Source organism: Triturus cristatus, chromosome 4_2, assembly GCF_964204655.1.
Source record: "Triturus cristatus chromosome 4_2, aTriCri1.1, whole genome shotgun sequence".
NCBI classification, from domain to species: Eukaryota; Metazoa; Chordata; class Amphibia; order Caudata; family Salamandridae; genus Triturus; species Triturus cristatus.
The window spans coordinates 216,931,152-216,949,201 of record NC_140586.1 but is presented as its reverse complement, the minus strand read 5'-3'; the positions used below and the strand labels follow the sequence as shown (position 1 = coordinate 216,949,201).

Genomic DNA, 18,050 nt, shown 5'->3' with positions numbered 1-18,050 from the left:
CTAGAAAGAGAAAAGCAGGGTTGCCACCGTGATCCATGTTATCAATGTTTTCAATTGACCACCCAATGCATTATGGGTGTTTGTCTGTGTTAGTTTGCTTCCATTCAAACAATTGGGCTAATACACCCGAAACCAATGTCTTGTAACACAAAAGCAAGGCCTGGAAGCATGGCGCTTTAATGACGTGGAGAAAGGCGGCTGGCAGAGAGGCCAGGCTGAGCCAGGCTAACCCTGCTGCTGCCATACTCGTTCCTCAGAGGCACGGGCCCGTGGGGAAAATCTCCAGTAAGCCTATTTAACTCTACCCAAGCCTTAATTGGAGGGCTGAAGCTCCTTGCGAGGAGAAAGTTTGTCTTTTTTTAAGTGTCTCCTCGTGGGCATTCGCGAGGCTCACCAGTCGCTCCTTGGGAGGTAATTACACCTCCGAGAAATCACAGCACTTACCGCAGCCTGATAGTACACTCCAGCAAGGAAACAGCCAGCCCACTGCGCCAATGATAGTCTTTTGACAGAGCCGCCTGCTGGCTCCTTCCCTTGGTGGGGCTGTAACGCCGCTGAGGTTGTGTGCCAACAAGGGGAGACGCCGCACAGCGCAAGGCCCCTGCACTACAGTCTAGAAAGGTAAACACACAACTCACACGTGCACGCACTCACACACACACACACACACACACACATATATACACACACACATATATATATATATATATATATATATATATATATATATCCACACACCACAAAGTCGCTTCAGCTCGAGCCACTTTTCGACGGCAGGCCGTGACGGGTTAGCGAAACCCTTCAAATCCAAACATTTCGTTGATATAATCCACAAGAAATACAACGATTCACGGCTCCCAATTGCTTCAAGGCGAAATTTAATAAGGCAAACCACTCAACGCGTTTCGGAAACAAACTTTTCCTTGCTCACGAGTATCGAGGCAGCGTGAAATAACAGTTTAAATACCATAGTCACATGACATGTAGTTTTTAACAAACAGTGAAAACAGACTTTTCTTTTTCGTGACAAGTGCTTACTAATGTATGTAAAATATTTATGTGAAGTTTGTCAAACGTTCTCATTATCTTATCTAATGTATTTAATCGCTAGTATATTTACTTTACAACCAAAAGATCATCAACGTCGACTTTTTATATTTTGCATTGTTTTCTTTCGTTTTTTTCGTTTTTTTCATTTTTTTATAAAACTGAACGGAGGAAAACTTTAATGTTCTCTATCTCTCTGGAGAGCAATCTAATAAGCGCAGCTCTAGATTGTCTGAGTAGCGAAACCCAGGGTACAGTTTTTATCTCCTTTTTCATTTAAGGATACATTTAGATATTAGTATGTTTTCAAATGGCTAGATAATCAACGTTATTCAGATTGACCAGAATTCTGTATAGCCCAAGTGGGCCTGATTGCTGAACTAACATTATTTATTCTACCAATTTAAGACAATTTTTTAACCAGCGTATCCATATTGCTAGTGTACCATGGATGTGAGTCCAATTTCTTCTTCACTTTCTGTTCCTCCGATATAACTGATCATTGTTCATATAATGGAAAGAGATCTGTAAAAATACATATAAATACTGTCATAAATTTTCAAAGAATTATACAGTTGTTTATAAAATCACTTCAAATAGAAACGTAGTCAAGAGGCTAATCCATTAATTATAATTTTTAAGAGCAATCAATGGCATAGTTCGTACTTCAGACTATCCCAAATGTACTGCCAGTTCCTCGTCAATATTATGTCCCTGAGGTTGTGTCGTCTGATATTCAATTATCATCTTTGATTCTAATCGTCTCAGTTCGAGAACTCTGTTGCCGCCCCTCTCTCTTAGAGGAACTGTGTCAAGGACACAGAATGAGAGTAGGCTAGTGTTTTGTTGGTGTACTGCTTTAAAATGTCTAGCTATGGGGTATTGTTTATCATTCTTAGTGATAGCCCTTAAATGTTCAAGTACTCTTTTTTTCGCGGGATGGATAGTACTGCCTATATAGTACTTATTGCATGGTCCCCAAAGACCCCCCCAAGGCCAAAAATTGAATTTTTATTTTTTCGCTAATTTCGCCGATTACGCTTACCGTACGCGTACGGTAAAAAATGTAATAAAAAAAACACTATCCACACTCTCCCCACTCCCTGTGCTTTTGGTGGCCGCAGGCCACCAAATGTGCAGTGCTTATTAGAGGTGTGAAAAACCACAATATTTTAAACAAAAATAATAAAAGAAAAAATTATCCACACTCTCTCCACCCCGTGTGCAAATGGTGCCCGAAGGGCACCATTTGTGCATGGCTTATAAAAATTACGAAAAATTAAAATATTACCTTTCAAAACGAAGTGCATCATATGTCCTCCATGTGCGCACGGTGCGCGAAGCGCATCGTGCGTACATGGCCCATCTAGCGTAACGTGGGCACGCGGTGCGCGTAGCGCACCGCGTGCCCACCGTGCGTGCACGGCACTAACTGCGTAAAGTGGGCGCGCGGTGCGCGAAGCGCACCGCGTGCTTACTGTGCGCGCACGGTGCACGAAGCGCACCGTGCGCGCACGGAACGAACTGCGTTAAGTGGGCGCGCACGCCACGAATGGCGTAAAGTAACTTAGCATTTAAAAAACCGTACAAATTCACTGAAAAAACCATAGGTTTCACACACGTTATAGTTAGGAATTAGCATTTAAAAAACCTTGCAAATTCACTGAAAAAACCATAGGTTTCACACATGTTATAGTTAGCGGAAATTTTACTGATAAAAAACCAGTGAAATTCCCCCGTTATAGTTAGTGCAGGCAACTATAACTCACGCGACCGCAATCTTCTGCTGATGACATATGTGTCTTTATGAAAAAAAAATATTTGTAATATATGTATAGCTAAAAATGTATGGAAGAAGACATGGGCAAATAAGTGTCTAAATACAGTATTAGCATCAGCAGAGGATTGCGGTCGCGTGAGTTATAGTTGCCTGCACTAACTATAACGGGGGAATTTCACTGGTTTTTTTATCAGTAAAATTTCCGCTAACTATAACATGTGTGAAACCTATGGTTTTTTCAGTGAATATATATATATATATATATATATATATATATATATTCTACTGGCGGTCGCCAGTAGATAGTTATAGTTAGAACCGTGTTTCCATAGGAAATCTGAAAATTCTATTTTGAATAGCTTTGGCGCCGGTTGACGAATCCTTGCAAAATTTTCAAAACTAATGGGGTGCTCCGCACAGCTCCTACCCTGAAAGTCTCAGGGTGATTCGTCAAGCGGGGGCCGAGAAAAAAGGGGGGTCCTAAAACGCGTTTTCCCCATGCATTTTCCCATAGGACCTTTAGTCGAAGGTACAGCCCGAACGGCTGAACAGAATTACTTGAAATTTGGCAGAAAGGTAGTCCTCAGGTCAGGGAAGTGCCTTTTACATATATGGAGTCAATCTGTTCAGTAGTTCCTGAGAAAATTACATTTAAAAACACATACATATCTATAGCCGCGCACCGTGCGCGCACCGTGCGCGAGCGTAGTTCTGATTGGTGGTTACATGTCAGTCAACGTTCGAATCGGTCGAAATCAGGAAGTGTCGGCCGCCATTTTGTTTGTTGTGGGTGCGAGAGTGAAAAAGAGAGGTGGCGAACGTGAAAAGGGGGCAGGGTAGAGAGTTCCTGACCCCCTAGCCTTTGTCAGGGTGTCCCTAAAGGACCCCGAAGGGTGAAAAAACATTTTATTTGTTTAAATCGCGGGGTGCGCGCACGGTGCGCGCACGTTGAAAAACAATAAAAAAAAAAATTTACAAAAAATTTGCATTTAAAAAAACGTACAAATTCTCTTAAAAAACCATAGGTTTCACGCACGTTATAGTTAGGAATTAGCATTTAAAAATCCTTGCAAATTCACTTAAAAAACCATAGGTTTCACACATGTTATAGTTAGGTGGACATTTCACTCGTAAAAAACCAATGAAATTCCCCCGTTATAGTTAGGTCAGATAACTATAACTCGCGCGACCGCCACTCTATCACAAGGATGATGTCATCAGTGATGTCATGAGTGATGCCACTGACCATGTCATGAGTGATGAAATATGTGACGTCATGAGCACTGGATTGCGGGCGCGCGAGTTATAGTTATCTGACCTAACTATAACAGGGGAATTTCATTGGTTTTTTACGAGTGAAATGTCCACCTAACTATAACATGTGTGAAACCTATGGTTTTTTAGTGAATATACATATATATATATATTATCTACTGGCGGTCGCCAGTAGATAGTTATAGTTAGGACCTATTTTCCACAGGAAATCCGCATATATATATATATTCACACACACACACACACACATATATTTAGGGGTGGGGTAGCAAGGGGTGCTGCAGAGCGGGGTTAGGGCAGATTGTAAGAGCTGTGAGCGGGCGCCAGTACTGAAAACGCTGCAGGTACAATAAATCAGATGCAGTGACAGAGCTGCATGTGGGCCTAAGTTTAGAATAGAAGGAGGGGGGCAGGTTAGGATTGAGGCGCACTGGCCAAGCAGTTTATAGGCCTGAGTACTGAAGTAGAAGGGTCGAGTAGGGAAAGGTTGAGGCGCACCGGTCAAGCAGTTCATAGGCCCGCCTGAGTACTGAAGTAGCAGGGTGTAGCAGGGAAGGGTTGCGGCGCACCGGTCAAACGGTTTATGGGCCTGAGTACTGAAATAACAGGGTGCAGCAGGGAAGGGTTGAGGTGCACTGTCCAAGCAGTTTTTAGGCCTGAGTACTGAAGTAGCAGGGTGCAGCAGGGAAGGGTTGAGGTGCACTGGCCAAGCAGTTTATAGGCCTGAGTACTGAAGTAGCAGGGTGCAGGAGGGAAGGGTTGAGGTGCACCGGTCAAGCAGTTCATAGGCCCGTCTGAGTACTGAAGTATCAGGGTGTAGCAGGGAAGGGTTGAGGTGCACCGGTCGAGCAGTTCATAGACCCGCCTGAGTACTGAAGTAGCAGGGTGTAGCAGGGAAGGGTTGCTGTGCACCGGTCAAACGGTTTATGGGCCTGAGTACTGAAATAACAGGGTGCAGCAGGGAAGGGTTGAGGTGCACTGGCCAAGCAGGTTATAGGCCTGAGTACTGAAGTAGCAGGGTGCAGCAGGGAAGGGTTGAGGTGCACTTGCCCAGCAGTTTATAGGCCTGAGTACAGAAGTAGAAGGGTGCAGCAGGGAAGGGTTGAGGCTCACCAGTCAAGCGGTTTATAGGCCTGAGTACTGAAGTAAAGGGGTGCAGCAAGGTGCAGCAGGGAAGTGTTGAGGCGCTCTGTCCAAGCGGTTTATAGGCCTGAGTACTGAAGTAAAGGGGTGCAGCAAGGTGCAGCAGGGAAGTGTTGAGGCGCTCTGTCCAAGCGGTTTATAGGCCTGAGTACAGAAGTAGCAGGGTGCAGCAAGGAAGGGCTGGAGTGCACTGGCAAAGCTGAGTGAGAGTCGTTGCCCTGGGACAGGCGGATGCACTCCATATTAGGACTGAGGTACACTGGCAAAGCTGTGAGAAAGTCATTGTAATGGGACAGCAGGGGGTGCTGCAGGTCAATATTGAGGTGTATGGTAGAGGACCGTGTGCGCCCCAGTTCAAAAGTAGAAGGGAGTGTTGCAGGGCAGAATTGAAGTGCACAGGCACTTCTACGTGTGAGCCCCAGTATTGGGATTCCTGGAGGTGCTACAGGTCCAAATTGAGGTACATCTACAGAGCTAGATGCGGGTCTCAGTTCTAGAACAGCAGAAGGGCTGTAGGATAGGATTGAGGTGCACGGACAAGTGGTGTGTAGTCCTGAGTACTGAAGTAGCATGGTGCCCCGGGCAGGACAGAGTGCACTGGCATAGCTGTGAGAGGGTCACTGTACTGGAACAGCAAGGGCTGCTGCAGGTCAGGGTTGAGGTGTCCAGCCAGAGCCGGACTCTTTCGTTCTTATCATGATTTCTCTGCCACTGAATTTTCACCCAAGATGTATTGAACCGTATCTCTCCTAACACCCCTCCTCCTTTAGTTATACCCCTAGGGTGTTAGAATGCTCTCTCTTATCACACCCTCCTTCATTTATATTCCTAGGGCGTTAAAATGTCTCTCTTGTATCACCCCCACCTTCATTTATTCCCCTAGGGTGTTAGAATGTCTCTTGTGTCACCCCCTCCTTCATTTATACCCCTAGGGTGTTAAAATGTCTTTCTCGTATCACCCTGTCTTAATTTATACCCCTATGGTGTTAGAATGTCTCTATCGTATCTCCTCCACCATCATTTATACCCCTAGAGTGTTGGAATGTCTCTATCGTATCACCCCTCCTTCATTTATACCCCTAGGGTGTTAGAATGTCTCTCTCGTATCACCCAGTCTTCATTTATACCCCTAGGGTGTTAGAATGTCTCTCTCGTATCACCTCACCCATCATTTATACCCCTAGAGTGTTAGACTGTCTCTCTCGTATCACTCCCTCCTTCAAGTATACACCTAGAGTGTTAGAATGTCCCTCTCGTATCACCCACTCTTTCATTTATACCCTTAGGGTGTTAGAATGTCTCTCTCGTATCACCCAGCCTTCATTTATACCACTAGGGTGTTAGACTGTCTCTCTCGTGTCACCCTCCCCTTCATTTATACCCCTAGTGTGTTAGAATGTCTCTCTCGTATCACCCTCTCCTTCATTTATACCCCTAATGTGTTATAATGTCTCTCTCGTATCACCCCGCCTTCATTTATACCCCTAGGGTGTTAGACTGTCTCTCTCGTATTACCCCCACCTTCATTTATACCCCTATGGTGTTAGAATGTCTCTCTCGTATCACCCCCTCCATCATTTATACCCCTAGAGTGTTGGAATGTGTCTCTCGTATCACCCCCTCCTTGATGTATACCCCTAGAGCGTTAGAATGTCTTTCTTGTATCACACCCACCTTCATTAATATCCCTAGGGTGTTAGAATGTCTCTCTCATATCACCCTCTCCTTCATTTATACTCCCAGGGTGTTAGAATGCCTATCTCGCTTCACCCTTCCTTCATTCATACCCCTAGGGTGTTCAAACCTCTCTCTCGTATCACCCCCACCTTCAGTTATACCCTTAGGGTGTTAGAATGTCTCTCTTGCATCACCCCTACCTTCATTTATACCCCTAGGGTATTAGAATGTCTCTCTTGTATCACATCCGCCTTCATTTATACCCCTAGTGTGTTAGAATGTCTCTCTCGTATCACCCCACCTTCATTTATACCTCTAGGGTGTTAGAATGTCTCTCTCGTATCTCGTCCACTGTCATTTATACCACTAGGGTGTTAGAATGTCTCTCTCGTATCACCCCACCTTCGTTTATACCTCTCGGATGTTAGAATGCCTATCTCGTATCACCCTTCCGTCATTTACACCCCTAGGGTGGTGGAATGTCTCTCTCGTTTCACCCCCGCCTTCAGTTATACCCCTAGGGTTTTAGAGTGTCTCTCTCGTATCACCCTGTCCTTTATTTATACCCCTAGTGTGTTAGACTGGCTCTCTCATATCAACCCGCCTTCATTTATGCCCCTAGGGTGTTAGAATGTCTCTCTCGTATCACCCCTCCTTCATATATACCCCTAAAGTGCTAGAATGTCTCTCTCGTATGACCCCCACCTTCATTTATACCTCGGGGGTATTAGAATGTCTCTCGTATCTCCTCCACTGTCATTTATACCCCTAGGGTGTTAGAATGTCTCTCTCGTATCACCCTCTCCTTCATTTATACCGCTAGTGTGTTAGAATGTCTCTCTCGTAGCACCCTGCCTTCATTTATACCCCTAGGATGTTAGACTGTCTCTATCGTATCACCCCCACCTTCATTTATACCCCTACGGGGTTAGAATGTCTCTCTCGTATCACCCCTCCTTCTTGTATACCCCTAGGGTGTTAGAATGTCTCTCTCGTATCACCTCCTCCATCATTTATACCCCTAGAGTGTTAGAATGTCTCTCTCGTATCACTCCCTCTTTCATGTATACCCCTAGAGAGTTAGAATGTCCTTCTCGTATCACCCACTCTTTCATTTATACCCCTAGGATGTTAGAATGTCTCACTTGTGTCACCCTCTCCTTCATTTATACCCCTACGGGGTTAGAATGTCTCTCTCGTGTCACCCCCTCCTTCTTGTATACCCCTAGGGTGTTGGAATGTCTCTCTCGTATCACCTCCTCCATTATTTATACCCCTAGAGTGTTGGAATGTCTCTCCTTCATGTATACCCCTAGAGTGTTAGAATGTCTCCCTCTCGTATCACCCCCTCTTTAATTTATACCCTTAGGGTGTTAGAATGTCTCTCTCGTATCACCCCTTCTTCATTTATAACCCTAGGGTGTTAGAATGTCTCTCTTGTATCACACCCACCTTCGTTTATACCCCTAGGGTGTTAGAATGTCTCTCTCGTATCATCCCCACCTTCATTTATACCCCTAGGGTATTATAAAGTCTCTCTTTTATCACGCCCACCTTCGTTTATACCCCTAGGGTGTTAGAATGTCTCTCTTGTATCACCCCTACCTTCATTTATACCTGTAGGATGTTAGAATGCCTATATCGTATCACCCTTCCTTCATTTACACCCCTAGGGTGTTGGAATGTCTCTCTCGTTTCACCCCCACCTTCAGTTATACCCCTAAGGTGTTAGAATGTCTATCTCGTATCACCCCGTCCTTCATGTATCCCCCTAGTGTGTTCGAATGGCTCTCTTGTATCAACCCGCCTTCATTTATACCCCTAGGGTGTTAAAATGTCTCTCTCTATCATCCCTCCTTCATTTATTCCTCTAGGGTGTTAGAATGTCTCTCTGGTATCTCCTCCACCTTCATTTATGCCCCTAGGTTGTTCGAATGTCTCTCTCTTATCACCCCTCTTTCATTTATACCCCTAGGGTGTTAGAATGTCTCTCTCTTATCACCCCGCCTTCATTTATGCCTCTAGGGTGTTATAATGTCTCCTGTATCTTCTCCACCTTCATTTATACCCCTAGGGTAATAGAATGTGTCTCTCATTCCTCTCCTCACGCTCCTCCATTACATTAAAACTCCTAAGGTACTTCAGTGGCTCGCTCATCCCTCCCCTCCTCTCTTCAACACTTTCCTGTTTGCAAACACTGCATTTCTCTTCGTTCAAATCTATCTCAATCCTGGCAGCTCCGCACAGCAAGGTGTGTTTTACAGCATCTTTTGTCTGTGCCGACCGGTAAGGTATGCTGGAACAGGGTACCAGCAGCCTTATTTCAACACAAGATTGATTTAACATGTTCATGTGTTTTTTTACTGCAGGAAAACCTATTGCCACTAATGCAACAAATATTAATGCTGATTAGTAAATATTTAATTGAGGCCTACACCATTATCAACAGCCAACCCATATTTTCAGACGGATTCAGTGGATGGAGGCGTAAACCAAATTTCCTGCAAAAGAGCTTGAGTGTAAGCACTAGAACTAAGCTAACAGTGATAACGCTGATAGGGTTGAAATATTCATGAGAAAAATTAAATACTTCAGAAAGGAAGTTAAACTCCACGGACCATGTGTCAGTTTTCCAATTATTTTACCAACTCTGAAGCTATAAGATCATTCAATATCACAATTTATTGTGGCAGGAAAAAGGACTTTGAGAAATGTACTAATTTCAAACAACCTCAGTGTTATGGTGAATAAAACATAGGTAAATATCAGTAATTACATGCAGTAGAAAGGAGAGTCTGGTCACCCTCCATGACCCCTGGGATCACCTGCAGACCACACAACCCTCTGTCCTGGGATCTTGTGCCAGTAGCAGGCACAAAATTAAAATTTCCACAAACATTTGCATACCACAGGGTCAGTGTGTCCTGATTCTAGGGTGACTCTTCATAAAGGGATTGAGGTGGCTATCTACTATGTCAGGAGAGATTCCTTTCTGCTGCACGTAACTATGTTTTCCCCACATATTTTATTCTCTTCCTAATATCTAGTACGTAAGGTATAAAACTAAAACTAAAATCTGTTGAAATTGGTCAGGTGTGGTGATGGAAATCTCCACTTTGTGCTTAGAGAACTGAAAGTGGCTGCGGCAATGGTATGGGGGTGACCTTCACCATAACTGTCCTGTTTTAGAGATTTTTAGTCGTCATAACTCAACACATACTTCGGTGTATGCTTGCTCAGTGAACTGCAGATATTTTTCTAGGATATAGTTTTGCATCTCACTTTAATCTGTCTTTCTATCTGTTTTTTGGCACCCTCAAGGGTGTAACTTTAAAAAAAAAAAACTTTTCAAAGTATTCATCACAAACCCATACGTGATGGTTTGCAAATAGTTTTTTTTAAAGGTTCCTGAACCACTTATTGATTACAAAGATGTTCTAAGCTATTGGTCAGAGTCTAGTGGGCCCCTGAACTTGGAACCATTTTACTTAGCCTTCTTTCTTGCTTTTATAGTATTTTGCCTTTCTGGGTGAGTCCACCGCCCCTCTTGACGTAGATTCACCTTTCTCCCACAATGTGCTCAAACATAGTTCTCCCAATTTGAGAGCTATGTAATGGCGCCACAGTGAAAAATCTCATTTGTCTTTGACTAATAAGGGATTCTGTGGTTCTCAAACCGGCATTGTAGTTTGGAAACTGCAAAGAAAGGCTTGGCCATTCAGGTTCAAAGTCATATTCGAAAATATAGGTAGCCAATCTAACAGTTCTGATAGCACATTCAATCCTCCACTTTTTACTTTAATGTCTTAGACACTATTGAAATGATTTAGAGGCCCCCCTACTGTACAAACCATAACTGCCCCCACAAATGCATTGCTCGTGACCTCTCACACGATGTGACAAATTACATCACAAATGACATTAATGACATAATTGGTGCCATTACATATCACCGTCAAATTTCGCACTATGGATGAATTTATTGATACACTATCATTTCTTTATTTGGATATGTGCTTTTATGTAATGTTGTGTTGATACGTCCTGTTATTCAGTGGTATAGAGTATATATGCAGATGCTCTGAGTGTAACATACTATATTCCTTACCATTGTTAAGTGTAGAGAGTGGCCATGACGTATGAGAGGCGAAGCCTTGAGGGGTTTATGATGTCTATCCCCTGAATATAAAAGACACACAATTGATGGATGGAATGCAGAACAAATCAAAACATTCACCCCCAGTCAAGAGATCTGGGTTAAATCCATCATTCTTTTGCTCACCATGCCACCCCAGTTTAGACCTGGCCATATGCAAATCAGTCTTGACCCTGTGCCTCATGGGGACAGTCCAGCCCGAACTGCCAAGCCAGGTCCTCCCTGGACCGGAAACAAGCATCCTAGGACCGGTTTCGGGGTCTCACCCCTCTTCAGCCAGGATAGCTTGATTCCAGTGGCACAGTGAGCCCAGGACACACGTCTGGGCATACCTGGCGCACTTAGGGCGAGAAAGCAAAAGACACACAATTGATGGACGGAATGCAGAACAAATCAAAACATTCACCCCAGTCAAGAGATCTGGGTTAAATCCATCATTATTTTGCTCACCATGCCACCCCAGTTTAGACCTGGCCATATGCAAATCAGTCTTGACCTTGTGGCTCATGGGAAAAGTCCAGCCCGAACTGCCAAGCCCGGTCCCCCCTGGACCGGAAACAAGCATCCTAGGACCGGTTTCGGGGTTTCACCCCTCTTCAGCCAGGATAGCTTGATTCCAGTGGCACAGTGAGCCCAGGACCCACGTCTGGGCATACTCGGTGCACTTAGGGCGAGAAAGCAAAAGACACACAATTGATGGACGGAATGCAGAACAAATCAAAACATTCACCCCCAGTCGAGAGATCTGGGTTAAATCCATCATTCTTTTGCTCACCATGCCACCCCAGTTTAGACCTGGCCATATGCAAATTAGTCTTGACCCTGAGCCTCATGGGAACAGTCCAGCCCAAACTGCCAGGCCAGGTTTCGCTTGGCAGTTCGGGCTGGACTGTTCCCATGAGGCACAGGGTCAGACTGCTTTGCATATGGCCATGTCTGAACTGAGGTGGCGGAGTGAGCTAAAGAATGATGATGGATTAAACCCAGATCAGTTGACTGGGGGTGAGTGCTTGCAATGTTCAACACTCCGTCCATCATCCCCTTTGGTTTTGCTTTGTTTGCCCTAAGTTGGCAGGGTATGCCCAGACGTGGGTCCCTTTCTCACTTTGCCACTGGATTCAAGCTAGCCTGGCTGATGATGGCTGATTAGCCAGAAACCGGTCACAGCATGCTTGTCTCTGGTCCAGGGAAGACATGGCTTGGTAGTTCGGGCTGGACTATACCCATGAGGCACAGGGTCAGACTGATTTGCATATGGCCATGTCTGAACTCGGGTGGCGGAGTGAGCTAAAGAATGATGATGGATTAAACCCAGATCAGTTGACTGGGGGTGAGTGCTTGCAATGTTCAACACTCCGTCCATCATCCCCTTTGGTTTTGCTTTATCCCCTGAATATGACATGAACAGCACATTACACTCTGATCATCTTCATATATGATTTATGACATGGTGTTTTTTCATGCATAGTTGTTTTTAAAAAGGCTGTTTGTCTAAGACCAGGATGCAGGGAGTTAAATTCATGCAGTGAGGTAAACTCATAGTAAACCGTCCTTCTGACTATAAGCAGAGTTGTTTCAATGTGTATGCCCAGACGTAGGTTCCGTGCTCACTGTGCCACTAGAACCAAGCTACACTGACTGATGAGCCACAATCAGGGCAAAACTGGTCTTTGGTGCTTGTGTTCAAGTTCAGGGAGGACCAGGCCCTGCAGTTCGAGCTGGACTATCCAGATTGCAGCAGGGTCAAGACTGATTTGCATCTGGCTGAGTCCAAATTTAGGTGGCATTGTGGGCAACAGAACGATGAGTTGCAGTGCTACCCGGAGCAATTCTCAATTGCTGGACTTTTTTCAAGCATTCCTTCCACCACCTTTTGTTTATTTGATGTACCACCCTTAGTGGCAAGGATATGCCCAGAGCTTTTACCGTGCTCACTGTACCACTGGAACCAAGCTACACCGACTGACAAGTCCCAATCAGGGCAAAACCAGTCTTGGGTTGCTTGTGTTCTTAATCAGGGAGCACCTGGCCTGGAAGTTCGGGCTGGACTGGTCCTACTGGAGCACGGTCAAGACTGGTTTGAATGTGGATGGATCCAAACTGAGGTGGCATAGTGGGAAAAAGAACAATGTATTCTAATGCTACCCCAAGGCTGACACATTTAATTTTACTTACTACTAACATTCCTCCCATCACCCCTGTGAGTTTGATATACCCACACAGAGGTGGCATACCTAAAATGGTCTTTCTCAGACCGTCAGAATAATTTTTCCACTTCTTCATTTCTGATGGATATTTTTACCTACAGATTCATCTCCTCATGAATCTCCCCAGGCTTCACACTGATTCCAGAAAAGTTGTAATAGCTTTCCTTCACCAGTAGGTGGCATCATGCCTCCCACTCAACATTGGTGCACCCCTTACATGGCCTAATGGAACTGTATATGGAGCCACTCAGGTCTGATTTTTCTGTGCCATTTGATGAGGATCTGGAGTTCCCTGTTCCAAATTCTTCTGAAAATAGATTGCTTTGCAGCACTTTTGGAACAATGTAATGAAAGGAAAAGTACGGTTGCCATATATGCCACTCCTACCAATTCAATTCAAAAGCTTTATTTCGACAGTTAGTCATAAAAGCACAACAATACAACACATATCGCACAATAAATAACACATAATACAATACAAAGTAAAAAAAGAATTAAATTCCATATACTGTCAGATATCTAAAAATTTTTAAGAACAATTAAAAGAAAACAGGCAGCAGGTGAAGAAGCCCTGGATAAGAAATAATCTTAAGAGGAGATAGCAGCAATATTTATACTTAAAGTGCGAGTGCGTATAATCCAAAACCAGCCCAAGAATTTGGCAACTGCTATAGCTATGCTAGGCCTACAGTCAGAGCCCAAAATTCTCAGTGCAACAGCACATCTCCGAACACCCAACAGGCTACAGATCGGCCTCAGCCATCTCCGCCATGGGGCCGCATATAGCGGACAGACAAAAAAAACATGGGGGATGGATTCTGTCAGTGTCAAACAGCAATGGCATTTATCATCATTTCTAGGGGCCCATTTGCAGGTATAGGTCTTGATAGGCAAGCTACCTATCCTGAACTGAAAGTAAAGTTTTCGATCAATGGGCCTCTCAATCAAATCCCAATAGGCCTCACACACTGGCCAGGATTTAAAATCCAGAAAGCGACCTGTTAGGCTAGTTGGGATGCTGATGTGACCTATAGATGTATAAACCATTTCCCAGTATTTCTGCTTCAGTTGCACCTTTGATGGGAAGACTGCCGTCTCGGGGTTAAGCCAAAGTGTCTCCAAATCCAATTTAATAAGTAGGGATCTAATCTCTTTTAGCCAACCTATTCTGTGGAAGCAGTCACGTAGGATCACATCCTTAAAGCCCAGAGTGTATTGCACAAGTTCTGGAGTGACCCATAGACGCCTCCAGTAGAGGAGTGGTCGAAGCTTTGCTAGGTCCACTATATTTTTCCTCCCAAGATCTAAATGAAGAGGGATCGTAGGAGTACTTTGTGGGACACTTACAAGATTACGTAAGAATTTATTTTCTAGTCTTGCTAGTTGTTTTATATCATTAAATCCCCAGAGCTCAGCTCCATAGAGGGCCGAGCTCACTGCTTTAGCGTTATAAATTTCTAGTGCAGGAGTGACTGGTTTGGTAAAAGAGGATTTATATTTCTTAGTTAAGCACCCTATATGCTGGTGCAGTTTTAGAGCTGTGAGATCCAAATGGTGCTTCCAGCCCATATCTTTTTGAAGAGAAATACCCAGGTATGTAAACGCGCTCACCTGTTCTAAGGGCTCATTATTTAATAAAATACTGCCTCTAAAAGATTTATGCTGATTAAAAGCCATAAACTTGGTTTTTGAGGTATTTATTTCTAGCCCTCTTAAAGTACAGAATTCTGCGAATGCATTAATGGTCTTCTGGAGGCCACTCGGAGTCCTGGAGATGAGCAGAGTATCGTCCGCAAACATGAGGACAGTGACACGATTGCCAGCCAGGAGGGGAGCATCGGTGGGGGCCGCCGAAAGATACTCAACTACCCCGTTGATGTACAAGGAGAACAGGGTAGGAGCCAACACGCAACCCTGTCGGACACCCCGCCCAACAGGGAAGGAATCGGTAACCTCCCCCTGTGCCCCCCACCTAACTTTTGCAAAGTTGCCCTCATGTAAGCGGACGAGAAGGGTTAACAGTTCCGGGGCCATTCCCAGGTCACCGAGCACACCCCACAATTTCCTCCGAGGGACCAAATCAAACGCTGATTTGAGATCTACAAAAACAGCGTAGAGTGACCCCTCATTCAGGAGCACGTTCCTCCAGTAAATAGTTATAAATCGAAAAATTTGATCTATAGTACTGGTACAGGAACGAAACCCCGCTTGAAGTGGAGACAAAATGTTAGCTTCCTCCACCCAGGTCTGTACTTTTCCTAGAGCTAAACGACCTATAACCTTTTGTATTGAGTAGATGAGGCTTATAGGCCTGTAATTACTGGGGAGGGATTTGTCTCCTTTCTTAAAAACGGGAATTATCTCGGCACCTTTCCAAGATGGGGGCACTAAAGCTCCATTAGCCACTGCATTAGCAAGAAGGGCTATATACTGACACCAAGTTGGCTTATCGCTTAAAAATATATCGGCCGGGATTCCGTCCATACCTGGAGCTCTTCCCTTTGCCACACAGTCGAGTGCTATCTCAACATCCTTGATAGAAAACACTGTACTAGAATAGAATTTTTCATAATGTGATGGTAGAACCTCTTCACTGGATGCTCTACCAGCATACTGAGGTCCAAAAAATTCAACCCATAGTGCCTGGGGAACATTATTCTGGGGGGGCTCCGGACGCCCACCCCTATCCCAATTGACAATGCTCCAGAAAATTCTCGAATCCTTTGCTGCACAGGCACTTCTTAAGTCCTGCCACCATGATTCGTCCCAGTCTTTTTTAGCTTTTTTTTGCACATCCCTATAGTGATCCCTTGCGCTCCTAACCCCCGATCGGTCTCTTGATCTAAGAGCTTTACTTAGCTGCTGGCGAGCCACTCTACATGTGGTATTAAACCAGGTAGCGTCATGGGTTTTCAAAGCCTGTCTTCCTGGCTTAACATCCTTTAGAAAGTAGGTTTTCAAGTTATCAAATAGACTGGTATGGGCTTCTAACACAATTTGTGGAAAATCATCACTATTGACTTTTGACATTAGGAAGTTGGTACTCTTAACTACTTCAGCTTTAAGAGCTTCCAACTTTTCTGGATGTTCAGCTATTTTGTTCCATTTTACATGGCGTTTATCATTTGCGATCACTAAATCCAAGGTAATAGTTCCCTCAGGATGGGTCGCTTCTCCCTTCCTAGAAGTTGCCCACAAATCAATACATAGAGGGTTGTGATCACTTTCGAGCCGCCATGTTACCTTCATGTCATCAAGCCTATGCCATATCCTAAGATCAATTAGTATATAGTCGATACGGCTAGTGGAGCGCCCATTATCAAAAGTAATTTCTCCTTTCAGATCTGATCTGGTGCGCCCATTTGCAGCCCTAAGACCTCTTTCGAGACACAACGCCTTAAGCTGGATTGCAGCATTTGACCATTTTTTAACAGGGGGTAGATCAAGCCTCGGGATTCCCCATCTAAGGTCTTGTTCTGTTGAAAGCTCCTGTACCTCGTTACCCAATGGTTCAAATGTAGTGTTAAAATCCCCTGCTACAATTGGAATAATGTGATTGGGAAGATTTTCTAGTTGTAAGTCCAGAGATGTTACAGTCTCTGAGCTAAGTCCTCCCCTCTGACCCCTAGCATACACATTGAAGATAGCAAGGGTACTCTCATTAGCCCTACTGAATTTCAACACTAAGATATCTTTATCAGAGGATTTTAACATTACTACGCTGTAGTCTAGGTTTTGCCGAACCCATGCCACAAGGCCACCTACAGGACGCCCTTTAGGGTTTTTTTCCGCAGGTATATAGAAATTAAGATATCCATCCCTGTACACAGGATCAACAGCCCATGACTCTTGAAATAGGCAAATATCGTATTTGTCAATAAAATTGCCCCAATAAGGAGACAACATTTTCTGGGCAATACCTGCTATATTCCATGATATCATGGCTATTTTACAACCACTATTGAAAATATTTCTTGGGGACCTACACCTTTCACTTACCAAGGAATTAATAACTGTGTTGTCTGAGGGGATCACTTGTTCAGGTGGACTATTACGAGCAGATACCCCTATTTGATGGTTATTCGTGGGGGTGCATGTGACAACTCGGGTGCTGGTATAGGCAATTATTTCATCCGAGGATTTGTCACTAATCAATATGTTTACTTGGGGATACAATTGAGCAAAATATATATCACACCCCCTATGTCAGTCGCATTCCTCCAGATCGGTCAAGGCATTAAATCTATTTTCTAGCCTAAGATCACTAGAGTAACTTAGAAGTGCTCTCCTATCAGTAGCTAAATATGGGTCATTAGATAGTAATGGCATCACATTGTGTCTTAAGGAACTGTGTTTACCAATAAAGAATTCCAATGTGAGTGGAATTATATCAGAATTCCTTTTCTGAGGTGGCAGTAAATTAACAAGAACATTGGGTAGAACATACATATTAGCAAAGTTTATAACAACACAGTCTCCGCCAAATTTCTTCGCATTATTTCCAAGCCATGGAACACGTCTGGCCATTATAATTTCTCTTGCCAGTTGTTGTTGACCACCCACTCCTCCAAAGATCATATTCCTGCTAAGCCAATGCAAAGCTTTGTCCATCAACGCAGTTGTTGACTCTACTTGGCCTGGCCTTAGATGGGGAACGTTGGCAAGGACGAGAACCAAAGGGATGGCCTCTCTAACAAACGGGAGGCCACTCCCAGTATGGGTTTTATTCACATTCATAGTAGGGGTAGGGACAATGGGTGGAGGT

At 44.2% G+C, this 18,050-nt stretch overlaps 1 long non-coding RNA gene across 1 annotated transcript in view; it reads right to left on the bottom strand.

Annotated features, from left to right (window-relative positions):
* Window positions 1-1,082: 1,082 nt before the first annotated feature.
* The window catches only part of LOC146833431 (uncharacterized), a 52,321-nt gene continuing 35,353 nt past the window's right edge, over window positions 1,083-18,050 (bottom strand). The window contains exon 2 of the long non-coding RNA XR_014960236.1: window positions 1,083-1,572. This is a non-coding gene — a long non-coding RNA (uncharacterized LOC146833431). The remainder of the gene's footprint in view (window positions 1,573-18,050) is intronic.